Source organism: Triturus cristatus, chromosome 12 (genome assembly GCF_964204655.1).
Source record: "Triturus cristatus chromosome 12, aTriCri1.1, whole genome shotgun sequence".
NCBI lineage: Eukaryota > Metazoa > Chordata > Amphibia > Caudata > Salamandridae > Triturus > Triturus cristatus.
In genome coordinates this window covers 7230798-7245565 of record NC_140595.1, presented here as the reverse complement: position 1 = coordinate 7245565, position 14768 = coordinate 7230798, and the positions used below count along the sequence as shown (strand labels likewise).

Sequence of the window (14768 nt, the reverse complement as noted above, 5' to 3'; positions counted from 1 at the left end):
AGCACATTGAACCCACACTGATGCCAGTGTAGGATTTAATGTACTAAGCACCCCAGAGGGCATCTTAGAAGATGCCCCCTTACAGCTAACTTGCAATCCACGTCTGCTCTGAAGCTGCCCAGGCTGCCACACAGCAGACACGTTGCTGGACCCCTGGGTGGGAGAGCCCCTGCTCTCCCGGGCCTGCAACAATGCACATCCTGGGTGAGGTGAGAAATCTCCTCCCCCAGGATGAGCAAAGGGAAGCTTCAAAGGCATGCCGCCAGTTGGAGTTTCCCCAGGCCACTGCAACCCCCCACTCTGGCGGGAAGCTTGGCCGGAAACCCCATACAAGGACAGGGGATGTGCCAGCCTGCCCACCCCACCCCTCAGGTGGGGGAGGCGAGGTGAAGCACATCTCCGGGCTCTCGCCATCTTGAAGATGGGAGGCCCTACCCTATCAGGATTAGGCTACTGCCCCCCTCCCACAGGAGAGAGGCAGGATAGGGGGTGTACCCACCCCAGGACAAGGACCCATTGGTCCCTGGCCTTCACCTACCTGTAACGCCCCTAAATCTAGTATTTAGGGGCCCCCTGAACCTTCCTTCCTCAGATTCCAGATAGAAAAACGACAAGAAGAGCAAGAAGAACAAAGACCTGCCCTGCAGCTGCTAAAAAGAGAAGAAGACACCAACTGCTTTGGCCCCAGCCCTACCGGCCTGTCGACTCTCGAACCTGCACCAGCGCGGCATCCCACGTGGCCAGCAACCTCACCAGCCCCGGAGGACCTGGCTACCTTTTAGCTCTAAGCCCCTGGGACTCCCACGAGTAGAGGCTCTACTCAAGAAACCTACTTGCTATCCCTGGCACCAGCCCGGGACCGCGGACCCAACACACTCTGCACCAGCCAAGCCTGGCCAGTGCCGGAGTGGACAAAGACCCAGAGGACGACCCCACGGCGACTGTGACCCAGAGTCCGGCACCCAAGGACCCCCCTCGACATCCCGGAAGAAGCCTGCAGCCTCAGAACCAAGTGCCACCCCAGCCGCGATCAACCAGAGGGTAAGATTCCCGACGTCAAAAGGCACCCCTGCACCCGGCGCCCTGCGACCCCCTGTGCCCAATCCCGGGGTACCCACCTAACCTACAACTACCCAACTTACCTCTCGAAGTGGTGGTGGCACCTGAAACATCCTCGTCCCCGAGCCTGCAGCCTCTTTCCAAACCGGAACATTCCCATTGATTTCCATTGAGCGCCCTAAGGCTCAAAAGCACCCTGCACCCAGCCGCCCGAGTGGCCCTGGCAGTGCCCTCTCTACACTAACCTACTTCCCCACTTGCCCTGAGTAAGTGACCAGGAGCCCAGCTCCCACAGCCGCGTGGCTTGCCAGACAGCAGCCACCAACCAAGGCCCCCCTATCCCTCATAGGATAACATTGGGCCCAACTCTCTCTGCACCCGGCCGTCCTGAAACCGCTGAGGGTGAACCAACTGTACCTACCTGACACTGGGGGACCCCTGAGTCCATGCCCGGAATTTCAACACTACCAGTCGAGTACTTACCCTTAAACCGCTAACTTCATTTTCCTCATAGGGTAACATTGACTGGCTTTTTCTTCAAAAATCTTCTAAGTGTGAACTTTTCAAAACTGCAAAAATTCACCAAAAATCAGCCAAGTGACAAAAACGAATTTACTCACCTGCTCCTAGGTGAGCTCCCAGTGCTGGATCTTGGTGCCCAGCCCTGACTCTGAAAAGTGTTCACAACTATACTTACTTCTAACTCATTTTTCTCCCATAGGAAACCATTGTCTGCTTTTCTGTGAAATTTCTTCTAAGTGTCTACTTTTGCAAATTTGAAATATTCTTTTAAAATCGTACCATTTCTGCAAACGAAATTACTTACCTGCTTTTGATAAGGACCCCAGTCCTGGGTCTAGGCACCCAGTCCTGGATTACTAAAGTAACGATAAAGTACTCTACCTGCAATTTGAATTTCTTGCCATAGAGATCCATTGAATGTTTTCTGTGAAATATTTTCTAAGTGCTAACTTTTGAAATAGCTAACTATTATTTAAAAATCATTACAGTTATTAAGTCGACTTTCATCACTTGATTCTGAATACTGACCCCAGGCTGGTTCTAGGATCCAGACCTGGAATTCCAAAAGTAATCTAAAAAGTAATTTATTACAAATAACCTGAATTTACCATTGAGCTCAATGCATTGTAATGTTTAGGAAATAGGATTGTTTATTGCAACCAACTGTGACTGTTTACACAAATTTATTGCTTGAAACAAAAGTATTTATATTCAACCTCTCATTCTGAGAAAGTATATTTTTACCCCCTTTGTGGTTCTAAAAATAAAACAAGCATATATTTTATATATACAAATCATTGGCCTAGAGTTCAGTTATTGAGTGTGTGAAACCATTTGCTGACTGAGTGTGTACAATAAATGCTTTACACTGTCCTCTGGTACTGCCTTACTGCTCGACCAAGCTACCACTTTTTGAGAGTAAGGTCATACCTAACTTTGACCTCTATCAGCCTCTGGGGGACTGTGGACTCTGTACACCCTGTACCTATTAGGGAACAGTATATACAGAGCCACTTTCTCACATTGGTGGATCAGCGGTGGGATACAAACTTGCATTTGTTGGACTACTTGGTTACCATCTGATCACACGACAGAACTCTTAAAAATTGCCTTTAGAATTCTGATTGGTTTTTCCAAAATTACTAAAAGTCTTGCTAGGGCCTTGCTTAAGTCCCATTAGAATTTTAGAAAAATAAAAGTCACTATAGTCAGGGTAGAGGGTTAGAACTGTCAGGTTAGAATGTCTCAAACAAACCCAGCTATTAGTGATAATAATAACATGGACCTGGTGGAGGAGCTCGACCTCACACCTTACTTACACTTGTCTTTCAAGGAATTGAGGTCCTTATGTAAACTCAAAAATTTACAAATGGTTCAGCATCCAACCAAACAAGGGCTCCAGGAGCTCCTGGCTGAGTATGCTAAAGACCACCCATCTGAACATGGTGATAGCCAGTCAGATGGGGAAAGGGAATCAGGGGAGGAGGATAGCAACCTCCCCATACTATTCCCTAGGGAGGAGATGGCACCCATACCCTCCAACTCAAGACATAGCATCTGGGCACCTAGAGACCACACAGGTGGCTCTGGTCCCAGAGACAACACTGGGGGACCCCCCAGTGAAGAGGACAGCCTTGTGAGGCTGGCCAAAAGAATAGATCTAGAGTCCAGGCTCCTGGCTCTAGAAAAGGAAAGGAGAGAGATGGGTTTAGCACCCATCAATGGTGGCAGCAATAATAAAAACAAGGATAGGGAGGAAACTTCTGACCTTAAAATCCCCAAAGGGATTGTCCCTAAATTTGAGGAAGGTGATGATATCACCAAATGGTTCACAGCCTTTGAGAGGGCTTGTGATATCAGGAAAGTAAAGAAACCTCTCTGGGGGGCACTCCTGTGGGAACTGTTCTCTGGTAACTGCAGGGACAGGCTTCTGACTCTCTCTGGGCCAGAAGCAGGATCCTATGACCTCATGAAGAAAGCTCTGATTGAGGGATTTGGATTCACCACTGAGGAGTATAGAATTAGATTCAGGGGGGCTCACAAAACCCAGACCCAGTCCTGGATTGATTTTGTAGATTTCTCAGTGAAGACACTGGATGGTTGGTTAGCTGGACATGGTGTGCAGGATTTTACTGGATTGTACAATTTATTCATGAAGGAACATATTTTGAGTAACTGCACAAATGAAAAGTTGCATCAGCATTTGGTAGACCTAGGTCTAATTTCTCCCCAAGAATTGGGAAAGAAGGCAGACCACTGGGTCAAGACTAGGGTGACCAAGACAACCACTGGGGGTGACCAAAAGAAGGTGGTCACAAAACCTCCCCAGGGGAAAGGTGGTGAGAATCCCCAAGATAAAAAGTCTAAGTCTTCCAAAGGGCCCCAAAAACCTGTTCAGGTGGGTGGGACCCAAACTACTCCCTATGTGCCCCAACCATATAGGGGGAAGAACTTTGATCCCTTAAAGGCCTGGTGTAATACCTGTAAGAAGCAGGGACACCTAACTGTATCTTGCCCCCAAAACAAAGCCCCTAAGGCACCCAGTACAGCCACTCCTGGGGCAGCAAGTATACAAATGGGATCAGAGGTGTACCCTGAGCAAATCTGGGAACACACTGAAGCAAGTTTAGTCTCCTTGGGAGAAGTGGAGTTTGCCACTGTGGCTGTGTGGCCCCCCAACTTAAAGAAATACTTACAGTACCCCTGGGTAAATGGAACTAGGGTAGAAGCTCTGAGGGATACAGGTGCCAGTGTCACTATGGTGAAAGACACACTGGTTTCCCCTGAGCAATACTTGATTGGGAAGTCTTACCCAGTCACCAACGCTGACAGTGTCACCACTAGTCATCCCATGGCCATGGTAACATTAGGCTGGGGGGGGGGGGTTACTGGCCTGAAACAGGTAGTGGTCTCTCCAAAGTTGCCAGCTGCATGCCTGCTTGGAAATGATCTGGAAACCTCAGCCTGGGCTGAAGTTGAGTTAAAAGCCCATGCAGCCATGCTGGGCATCCCTGAATTGGTGTGTGTGCAAACCAGAGCACAGAGCAAGAGGAAGGGTGAAAAAGTAGGTTTGGAGCCTGGAATAATGGCCCAACCAACCAAGAGGAAGGGCAAGGAGACTGGGGGACCAGCTTCTGTACAGCCAAACACTCAGAACCCCTCTCCCCCTGGAGAGGATGTAGATACCCCTGAGGGAACTGAGTCCATGGAGCTTGACCCTTACCAGGTTGAACTCTTGGGCCCAGGGGGACCCTCTAGGGAAGAGCTGTGCCAGGGCCAGCGAGACTGTCCCACTCTTGAAAGCCTGAGACAACAAGCTGCTTCAGAAGCCAGGGGAGATGTCAGTGGTACCCACAGAGCTTATTGGGAAGAGGGATTACTGTATGCTGAGGCAAGAGACCCCACTCCTGGAGCCACCAGGAGGGTGGTAGTGCCACAGAAGTACAGGGAGTTCCTCCTAACTTTGGCTCATGACATCCCCCTAGCTGGCCATCTGGGGCAATCCAAAACTTGGGAAAGGTTAGTGAGTCACTTTTACTGGCCCCAGATGCACCAAAAGGTGAAGGAGTTTGTCAGCTCCTGTGTTACCTGTCAGGCCAGTGGCAAGACAGGTGGCCACCCAAAGGCCCCCCTCATTCCACTACCAGTGGTGGGGGTCCCCTTTGAAAGGGTAGGTGTGGACATTGTGGGTCCACTTGAACCTCCCACAGCCTCGGGGAACAAATTCATTCTAGTAGTAGTGGATCATGCTACTAGGTACCCTGAAGCAATTCCACTTAGGACTACTACAGCTCCTGCAGTAGCCAAGGCCCTCCTGGGTGTCTTCACCAGGGTGGGTTTTCCTAAGGAGGTGGTTTCAGACAGAGGTTCCAACTTCATGTCTGCTTACCTAACACACATGTGGAAAGAGTGTGGAGTGCAGTACAAGTTTACTACACCCTACCACCCACAAACCAATGGCCTTGTTGAGAGGTTCAACAAGACATTGAAAGGTATGATCATGGGACTCCCTGAGAAACTCAAAAGGAGGTGGGATGTCCTGTTACCATGCTTGCTTTTCGCTTACAGGGAAGTGCCACAGAAGGGAGTAGGTTTCTCACCCTTTGAACTTCTGTTTGGTCATCCTGTAAGGGGACCACTATGTCTTGTAAAAGAGGGCTGGGAGAGGCCTCTTCAGGAACCCAAACAAGACATAGTGGACTATGTGCTTGGCCTAAGGTCCAGAATGGCTGAGTATATGGAAAAGGCATCCAAGAACCTTGAGGCCAGCCAGGAGCTCCAGAAGCACTGGTATGACCAAAAAGCTGCACTGGTTGAATTTCAACCAGGGCAACAGGTGTGGGTTTTGGAGCCAGTGGCACCAAGGGCTCTCCAAGACAAATGGAGTGGCCCTTACCCTATCCTAGAGAGAAAGAGTGAGGTCACCTATCTAGTTGACCTGGGCACTAGCAGGGCACCCAAAAGGGTCATCCATGTGAACCGCCTTAAACTCTACAATGATAGGGCTGACATCACCATGCTGATGGTGACTGATGAAGAACAGGAAGCAGAGAGTGAGCCACTCCCTGACCTCCTATCCTACAGCCCAAAAGATGGGTCAGTAGATGGTGTGATTTTCTCAGACACCCTCTCTGCCCAACAGCAGACTGACTGCAAGCAAGTCTTGCAACAATATGCTAGCCTCTTTTCCCTGACCCCTGGTCTGACAAGCTGGTGTACCCATGATGTGGACACTGGGGACAGTGCACCTGTCAAGAACAAAATCTATCGACAGTCAGATCAAGTCAAGGAAAGCATCAAAGCTGAGGTCAGCAAGATGCTGGAGTTAGGGGTCATTGAGCCTTCAGAGAGCCCCTGGGCTAGCCCAGTGGTTCTGGTCCCCAAACCTCATCAACAGGGTGAAAAGAGAGAGATGAGGTTCTGTGTGGACTATAGAGGGCTCAACTCTGTCACCAAGACAGATGCTCACCCTATCCCAAGAGCAGATGAACTGATAGACAAATTGGGGGCTGCCAAATTTCTCAGTACCTTTGACTTAACTGCAGGGTACTGGCAGATTGGCATGGCCCCAGGAGCAAAAGAAAAGACAGCATTCTCCACCCCTGATGGGCATTATCAGTTTACTGTGATGCCCTTTGGGTTAAAGAATGCCCCTGCCACCTTCCAGAGGTTGGTGAACCATGTCCTGGCTGGGTTGGAGTCCTTTAGTGCAGCTTATCTTGATGATATTGCTGTCTTTAGCTCCACCTGGCAGGATCACCTGATCCACCTTGGGAAGGTTTTAGAGGCTCTGCAGAGTGCAGGTCTCACTATCAAGGCATCCAAATGCCAGATAGGGCAGGGCACTGTGGTGTACTTGGGCCACCTTGTAGGTGGAGGCCAGGTACAGCCCTTACAACCCAAAATCCAGGCCATCATGGACTGGATAGCTCCAACAACCCAGACCCAAGTCAGGGCATTCCTTGGCTTGACTGGGTACTACAGGAGGTTTGTGAAGGGGTATGGGTCCATTGTGACCCCCCTCACAGAACTCACCTCCAAGAAAAAGCCCAAGAAAGTTAACTGGACAGTTAGTTGTCAAAAGGCTTTTGACACCCTAAAAGAAGCAATGTGCTCAGCACCAATTCTAAAAGCTCCAGATTATGCCAAGCAGTTCATAGTGCAGACTGATGCCTCTGAGCTAGGGATAGGAGCGGTCCTATCCCAGACCAATGATGAAGGCCAAGACCAACCTGTTGCTTTTATAAGCAGAAGACTACTCCCTAGAGAGCAGCGTTGGAGTGCCATTGAGAGGGAGGCCTTTGCTGTGGTTTGGTCCCTGAAGAAGCTGAGGCCATACTTGTTTGGCACTCACTTCCTAGTTCAAACTGACCACAGACCTCTCAGATGGCTAATGCAGATGAAAGGGGAAAATCCAAAACTACTGAGGTGGTCCATCTCCCTACAGGGAATGGACTTTGAAGTGGAACACAGACCAGGGACTGCCCATGCCAATGCAGATGGACTTTCCAGGTTCTTCCACTTAGACAATGAAGACTCAATAGGACAAGGTTAGTCTCATCACCTTTCGTTTGGGGGGGGGGGGTTGTGTGAGAAAGTGCCATCTTTCTTGCATGGTATGCCCCCACTTTTTGCTAAATTGCTGAATGTACTTCGATTGAGTGTACCCTGGGTTCCTGCCAATCAGGTGCCCAGGGCCTATGTTCCTTCCTTAAACCACACAAACTCCAAATTGGCAAACCCTAGCCACATGTCAGCCCCTAGTAAATGGTACCCTAGGTACCCAGGGCCTTGTGACCAGGGAAGGCCTCTAAGGGCTGCAGCACTCATTGTGCCACCCTTAGAGGCCCTGTACCCTTACACACACACACTGCCCTTGCAGGCTGAGTGTCTGGGTGCAGGACAAAACAAAGAGTCGACATGGCACACATCACTGTGTACCATGCCCATCACCTACACTGCCAAGGCATATGTCAGCCACCCCTCTAGCTGGGTGCATTACGCCTATGGTGTGGGCACAGGAGCAGGAGCCCTGTGCCCCTACAGTACCCGGGTCCATTCCTGGGCACTGTAAGTGCAGTGCTGTCATTTAAGAATACATGGTGCTGAGAGCTTGTCAAACACGAGCTCCACAGCACCATATTGGCAACACTGAAGCCTGGGAAGTTTGGTATCAAACTTCTCAGCACATTGAACCCACACTGATGCCAGTGTAGGATTTAATGTACTAAGCACCCCAGAGGGCATCTTAGAAGATGCCCCCTTACAGCTAACTTGCAATCCACGTCTGCTCTGAAGCTGCCCAGGCTGCCACACAGCAGACACGTTGCTGGACCCCTGGGTGGGAGAGCCCCTGCTCTCCCGGGCCTGCAACAATGCACATCCTGGGTGAGGTGAGAAATCTCCTCCCCCAGGATGAGCAAAGGGAAGCTTCAAAGGCATGCCGCCAGTTGGAGTTTCCCCAGGCCACTGCAACCCCCCACTCTGGCGGGAAGCTTGGCCGGAAACCCCATACAAGGACAGGGGATGTGCCAGCCTGCCCACCCCACCCCTCAGGTGGGGGAGGCGAGGTGAAGCACATCTCCGGGCTCTCGCCATCTTGAAGATGGGAGGCCCTACCCTATCAGGATTAGGCTACTGCCCCCCTCCCACAGGAGAGAGGCAGGATAGGGGGTGTACCCACCCCAGGACAAGGACCCATTGGTCCCTGGCCTTCACCTACCTGTAACGCCCCTAAATCTAGTATTTAGGGGCCCCCTGAACCTTCCTTCCTCAGATTCCAGATAGAAAAACGACAAGAAGAGCAAGAAGAACAAAGACCTGCCCTGCAGCTGCTAAAAAGAGAAGAAGACACCAACTGCTTTGGCCCCAGCCCTACCGGCCTGTCGACTCTCGAACCTGCACCAGCGCGGCATCCCACGTGGCCAGCAACCTCACCAACCCCGGAGGACCTGGCTACCTTTTAGCTCTAAGCCCCTGGGACTCCCACGAGTAGAGGCTCTACTCAAGAAACCTACTTGCTATCCCTGGCACCAGCCCGGGACCGCGGACCCAACACACTCTGCACCAGCCAAGCCTGGCCAGTGCCGGAGTGGACAAAGACCCAGAGGACGACCCCACGGCGACTGTGACCCAGAGTCCGGCACCCAAGGACCCCCCTCGACATCCCGGAAGAAGCCTGCAGCCTCAGAACCAAGTGCCACCCCAGCCGCGATCAACCAGAGGGTAAGATTCCCGACGTCAAAAGGCACCCCTGCACCCGGCGCCCTGCGACCCCCTGTGCCCAATCCCGGGGTACCCACCTAACCTACAACTACCCAACTTACCTCTCGAAGTGGTGGTGGCACCTGAAACATCCTCGTCCCCGAGCCTGCAGCCTCTTTCCAAACCGGAACATTCCCATTGATTTCCATTGAGCGCCCTAAGGCTCAAAAGCACCCTGCACCCAGCCGCCCGAGTGGCCCTGGCAGTGCCCTCTCTACACTAACCTACTTCCCCACTTGCCCTGAGTAAGTGACCAGGAGCCCAGCTCCCACAGCCGCGTGGCTTGCCAGACAGCAGCCACCAACCAAGGCCCCCCTATCCCTCATAGGATAACATTGGGCCCAACTCTCTCTGCACCCGGCCGTCCTGAAACCGCTGAGGGTGAACCAACTGTACCTACCTGACACTGGGGGACCCCTGAGTCCATGCCCGGAATTTCAACACTACCAGTCGAGTACTTACCCTTAAACCGCTAACTTCATTTTCCTCATAGGGTAACATTGACTGGCTTTTTCTTCAAAAATCTTCTAAGTGTGAACTTTTCAAAACTGCAAAAATTCACCAAAAATCAGCCAAGTGACAAAAACGAATTTACTCACCTGCTCCTAGGTGAGCTCCCAGTGCTGGATCTTGGTGCCCAGCCCTGACTCTGAAAAGTGTTCACAACTATACTTACTTCTAACTCATTTTTCTCCCATAGGAAACCATTGTCTGCTTTTCTGTGAAATTTCTTCTAAGTGTCTACTTTTGCAAATTTGAAATATTCTTTTAAAATCGTACCATTTCTGCAAACGAAATTACTTACCTGCTTTTGATAAGGACCCCAGTCCTGGGTCTAGGCACCCAGTCCTGGATTACTAAAGTAACGATAAAGTACTCTACCTGCAATTTGAATTTCTTGCCATAGAGATCCATTGAATGTTTTCTGTGAAATATTTTCTAAGTGCTAACTTTTGAAATAGCTAACTATTATTTAAAAATCATTACAGTTATTAAGTCGACTTTCATCACTTGATTCTGAATACTGACCCCAGGCTGGTTCTAGGATCCAGACCTGGAATTCCAAAAGTAATCTAAAAAGTAATTTATTACAAATAACCTGAATTTACCATTGAGCTCAATGCATTGTAATGTTTAGGAAATAGGATTGTTTATTGCAACCAACTGTGACTGTTTACACAAATTTATTGCTTGAAACAAAAGTATTTATATTCAACCTCTCATTCTGAGAAAGTATATTTTTACCCCCTTTGTGGTTCTAAAAATAAAACAAGCATATATTTTATATATACAAATCATTGGCCTAGAGTTCAGTTATTGAGTGTGTGAAACCATTTGCTGACTGAGTGTGTACAATAAATGCTTTACACTGTCCTCTGGTACTGCCTTACTGCTCGACCAAGCTACCACTTTTTGAGAGTAAGGTCATACCTAACTTTGACCTCTATCAGCCTCTGGGGGACTGTGGACTCTGTACACCCTGTACCTATTAGGGAACAGTATATACAGAGCCACTTTCTCACATTGGTGGATCAGCGGTGGGATACAAACTTGCATTTGTTGGACTACTTGGTTACCATCTGATCACACGACAGAACTCTTAAAAATTGCCTTTAGAATTCTGATTGGTTTTTCCAAAATTACTAAAAGTCTTGCTAGGGCCTTGCTTAAGTCCCATTAGAATTTTAGAAAAATAAAAGTCACTATAGTCAGGGTAGAGGGTTAGAACTGTCAGGTTAGAATGTCTCAAACAAACCCAGCTATTAGTGATAATAATAACATGGACCTGGTGGAGGAGCTCGACCTCACACCTTACTTACACTTGTCTTTCAAGGAATTGAGGTCCTTATGTAAACTCAAAAATTTACAAATGGTTCAGCATCCAACCAAACAAGGGCTCCAGGAGCTCCTGGCTGAGTATGCTAAAGACCACCCATCTGAACATGGTGATAGCCAGTCAGATGGGGAAAGGGAATCAGGGGAGGAGGATAGCAACCTCCCCATACTATTCCCTAGGGAGGAGATGGCACCCATACCCTCCAACTCAAGACATAGCATCTGGGCACCTAGAGACCACACAGGTGGCTCTGGTCCCAGAGACAACACTGGGGGACCCCCCAGTGAAGAGGACAGCCTTGTGAGGCTGGCCAAAAGAATAGATCTAGAGTCCAGGCTCCTGGCTCTAGAAAAGGAAAGGAGAGAGATGGGTTTAGCACCCATCAATGGTGGCAGCAATAATAAAAACAAGGATAGGGAGGAAACTTCTGACCTTAAAATCCCCAAAGGGATTGTCCCTAAATTTGAGGAAGGTGATGATATCACCAAATGGTTCACAGCCTTTGAGAGGGCTTGTGATATCAGGAAAGTAAAGAAACCTCTCTGGGGGGCACTCCTGTGGGAACTGTTCTCTGGTAACTGCAGGGACAGGCTTCTGACTCTCTCTGGGCCAGAAGCAGGATCCTATGACCTCATGAAGAAAGCTCTGATTGAGGGATTTGGATTCACCACTGAGGAGTATAGAATTAGATTCAGGGGGGCTCACAAAACCCAGACCCAGTCCTGGATTGATTTTGTAGATTTCTCAGTGAAGACACTGGATGGTTGGTTAGCTGGACATGGTGTGCAGGATTTTACTGGATTGTACAATTTATTCATGAAGGAACATATTTTGAGTAACTGCACAAATGAAAAGTTGCATCAGCATTTGGTAGACCTAGGTCTAATTTCTCCCCAAGAATTGGGAAAGAAGGCAGACCACTGGGTCAAGACTAGGGTGACCAAGACAACCACTGGGGGTGACCAAAAGAAGGTGGTCACAAAACCTCCCCAGGGGAAAGGTGGTGAGAATCCCCAAGATAAAAAGTCTGAGTCTTCCAAAGGGCCCCAAAAACCTGTTCAGGTGGGTGGGACCCAAACTACTCCCTATGTGCCCCAACCATATAGGGGGAAGAACTTTGATCCCTTAAAGGCCTGGTGTAATACCTGTAAGAAGCAGGGACACCTAACTGTATCTTGCCCCCAAAACAAAGCCCCTAAGGCACCCAGTACAGCCACTCCTGGGGCAGCAAGTATACAAATGGGATCAGAGGTGTACCCTGAGCAAATCTGGGAACACACTGAAGCAAGTTTAGTCTCCTTGGGAGAAGTGGAGTTTGCCACTGTGGCTGTGTGGCCCCCCAACTTAAAGAAATACTTACAGTACCCCTGGGTAAATGGAACTAGGGTAGAAGCTCTGAGGGATACAGGTGCCAGTGTCACTATGGTGAAAGACACACTGGTTTCCCCTGAGCAATACTTGATTGGGAAGTCTTACCCAGTCACCAACGCTGACAGTGTCACCACTAGTCATCCCATGGCCATGGTAACATTAGGCTGGGGGGGGGGTTACTGGCCTGAAACAGGTAGTGGTCTCTCCAAAGTTGCCAGCTGCATGCCTGCTTGGAAATGATCTGGAAACCTCAGCCTGGGCTGAAGTTGAGTTAAAAGCCCATGCAGCCATGCTGGGCATCCCTGAATTGGTGTGTGTGCAAACCAGAGCACAGAGCAAGAGGAAGGGTGAAAAAGTAGGTTTGGAGCCTGGAATAATGGCCCAACCAACCAAGAGGAAGGGCAAGGAGACTGGGGGACCAGCTTCTGTACAGCCAAACACTCAGAACCCCTCTCCCCCTGGAGAGGATGTAGATACCCCTGAGGGAACTGAGTCCATGGAGCTTGACCCTTACCAGGTTGAACTCTTGGGCCCAGGGGGACCCTCTAGGGAAGAGCTGTGCCAGGGCCAGCGAGACTGTCCCACTCTTGAAAGCCTGAGACAACAAGCTGCTTCAGAAGCCAGGGGAGATGTCAGTGGTACCCACAGAGCTTATTGGGAAGAGGGATTACTGTATGCTGAGACAAGAGACCCCACTCCTGGAGCCACCAGGAGGGTGGTAGTGCCACAGAAGTACAGGGAGTTCCTCCTAACTTTGGCTCATGACATCCCCCTAGCTGGCCATCTGGGGCAATCCAAAACTTGGGAAAGGTTAGTGAGTCACTTTTACTGGCCCCAGATGCACCAAAAGGTGAAGGAGTTTGTCAGCTCCTGTGTTACCTGTCAGGCCAGTGGCAAGACAGGTGGCCACCCAAAGGCCCCCCTCATTCCACTACCAGTGGTGGGGGTCCCCTTTGAAAGGGTAGGTGTGGACATTGTGGGTCCACTTGAACCTCCCACAGCCTCGGGGAACAAATTCATTCTAGTAGTAGTGGATCATGCTACTAGGTACCCTGAAGCAATTCCACTTAGGACTACTACAGCTCCTGCAGTAGCCAAGGCCCTCCTGGGTGTCTTCACCAGGGTGGGTTTTCCTAAGGAGGTGGTTTCAGACAGAGGTTCCAACTTCATGTCTGCTTACCTAACACACATGTGGAAAGAGTGTGGAGTGCAGTACAAGTTTACTACACCCTACCACCCACAAACCAATGGCCTTGTTGAGAGGTTCAACAAGACATTGAAAGGTATGATCATGGGACTCCCTGAGAAACTCAAAAGGAGGTGGGATGTCCTGTTACCATGCTTGCTTTTCGCTTACAGGGAAGTGCCACAGAAGGGAGTAGGTTTCTCACCCTTTGAACTTCTGTTTGGTCATCCTGTAAGGGGACCACTATGTCTTGTAAAAGAGGGCTGGGAGAGGCCTCTTCAGGAACCCAAACAAGACATAGTGGACTATGTGCTTGGCCTAAGGTCCAGAATGGCTGAGTATATGGAAAAGGCATCCAAGAACCTTGAGGCCAGCCAGGAGCTCCAGAAGCACTGGTATGACCAAAAAGCTGCACTGGTTGAATTTCAACCAGGGCAACAGGTGTGGGTTTTGGAGCCAGTGGCACCAAGGGCTCTCCAAGACAAATGGAGTGGCCCTTACCCTATCCTAGAGAGAAAGAGTGAGGTCACCTATCTAGTTGACCTGGGCACTAGCAGGGCACCCAAAAGGGTCATCCATGTGAACCGCCTTAAACTCTACAATGATAGGGCTGACATCACCATGCTGATGGTGACTGATGAAGAACAGGAAGCAGAGAGTGAGCCACTCCCTGACCTCCTATCCTACAGCCCAAAAGATGGGTCAGTAGATGGTGTGATTTTCTCAGACACCCTCTCTGCCCAACAGCAGACTGACTGCAAGCAAGTCTTGCAACAATATGCTAGCCTCTTTTCCCTGACCCCTGGTCTGACAAGCTGGTGTACCCATGATGTGGACACTGGGGACAGTGCACCTGTCAAGAACAAAATCTATCGACAGATCAAGTCAAGGAAAGCATCAAAGCTGAGGTCAGCAGGATGCTGGAGTTAGGGGTCATTGAGCCTTCAGAGAGCCCCTGGGCTAGCCCAGTGGTTCTGGTCCCCAAACCTCATCAACAGGGTGAAAAGAGAGAGATGAGGTTCTGTGTGG

General features: G+C 49.9%; 1 protein-coding gene across 5 annotated transcripts in view; it reads right to left on the bottom strand.

Moving 5' to 3' along the window:
* SBNO2 (strawberry notch homolog 2) overlaps nucleotides 1–14768 on the bottom strand; it is a 502221-nt gene that overhangs the window by 51016 nt on the left and 436437 nt on the right. The gene's annotated exons all lie outside the window — the stretch shown is intronic.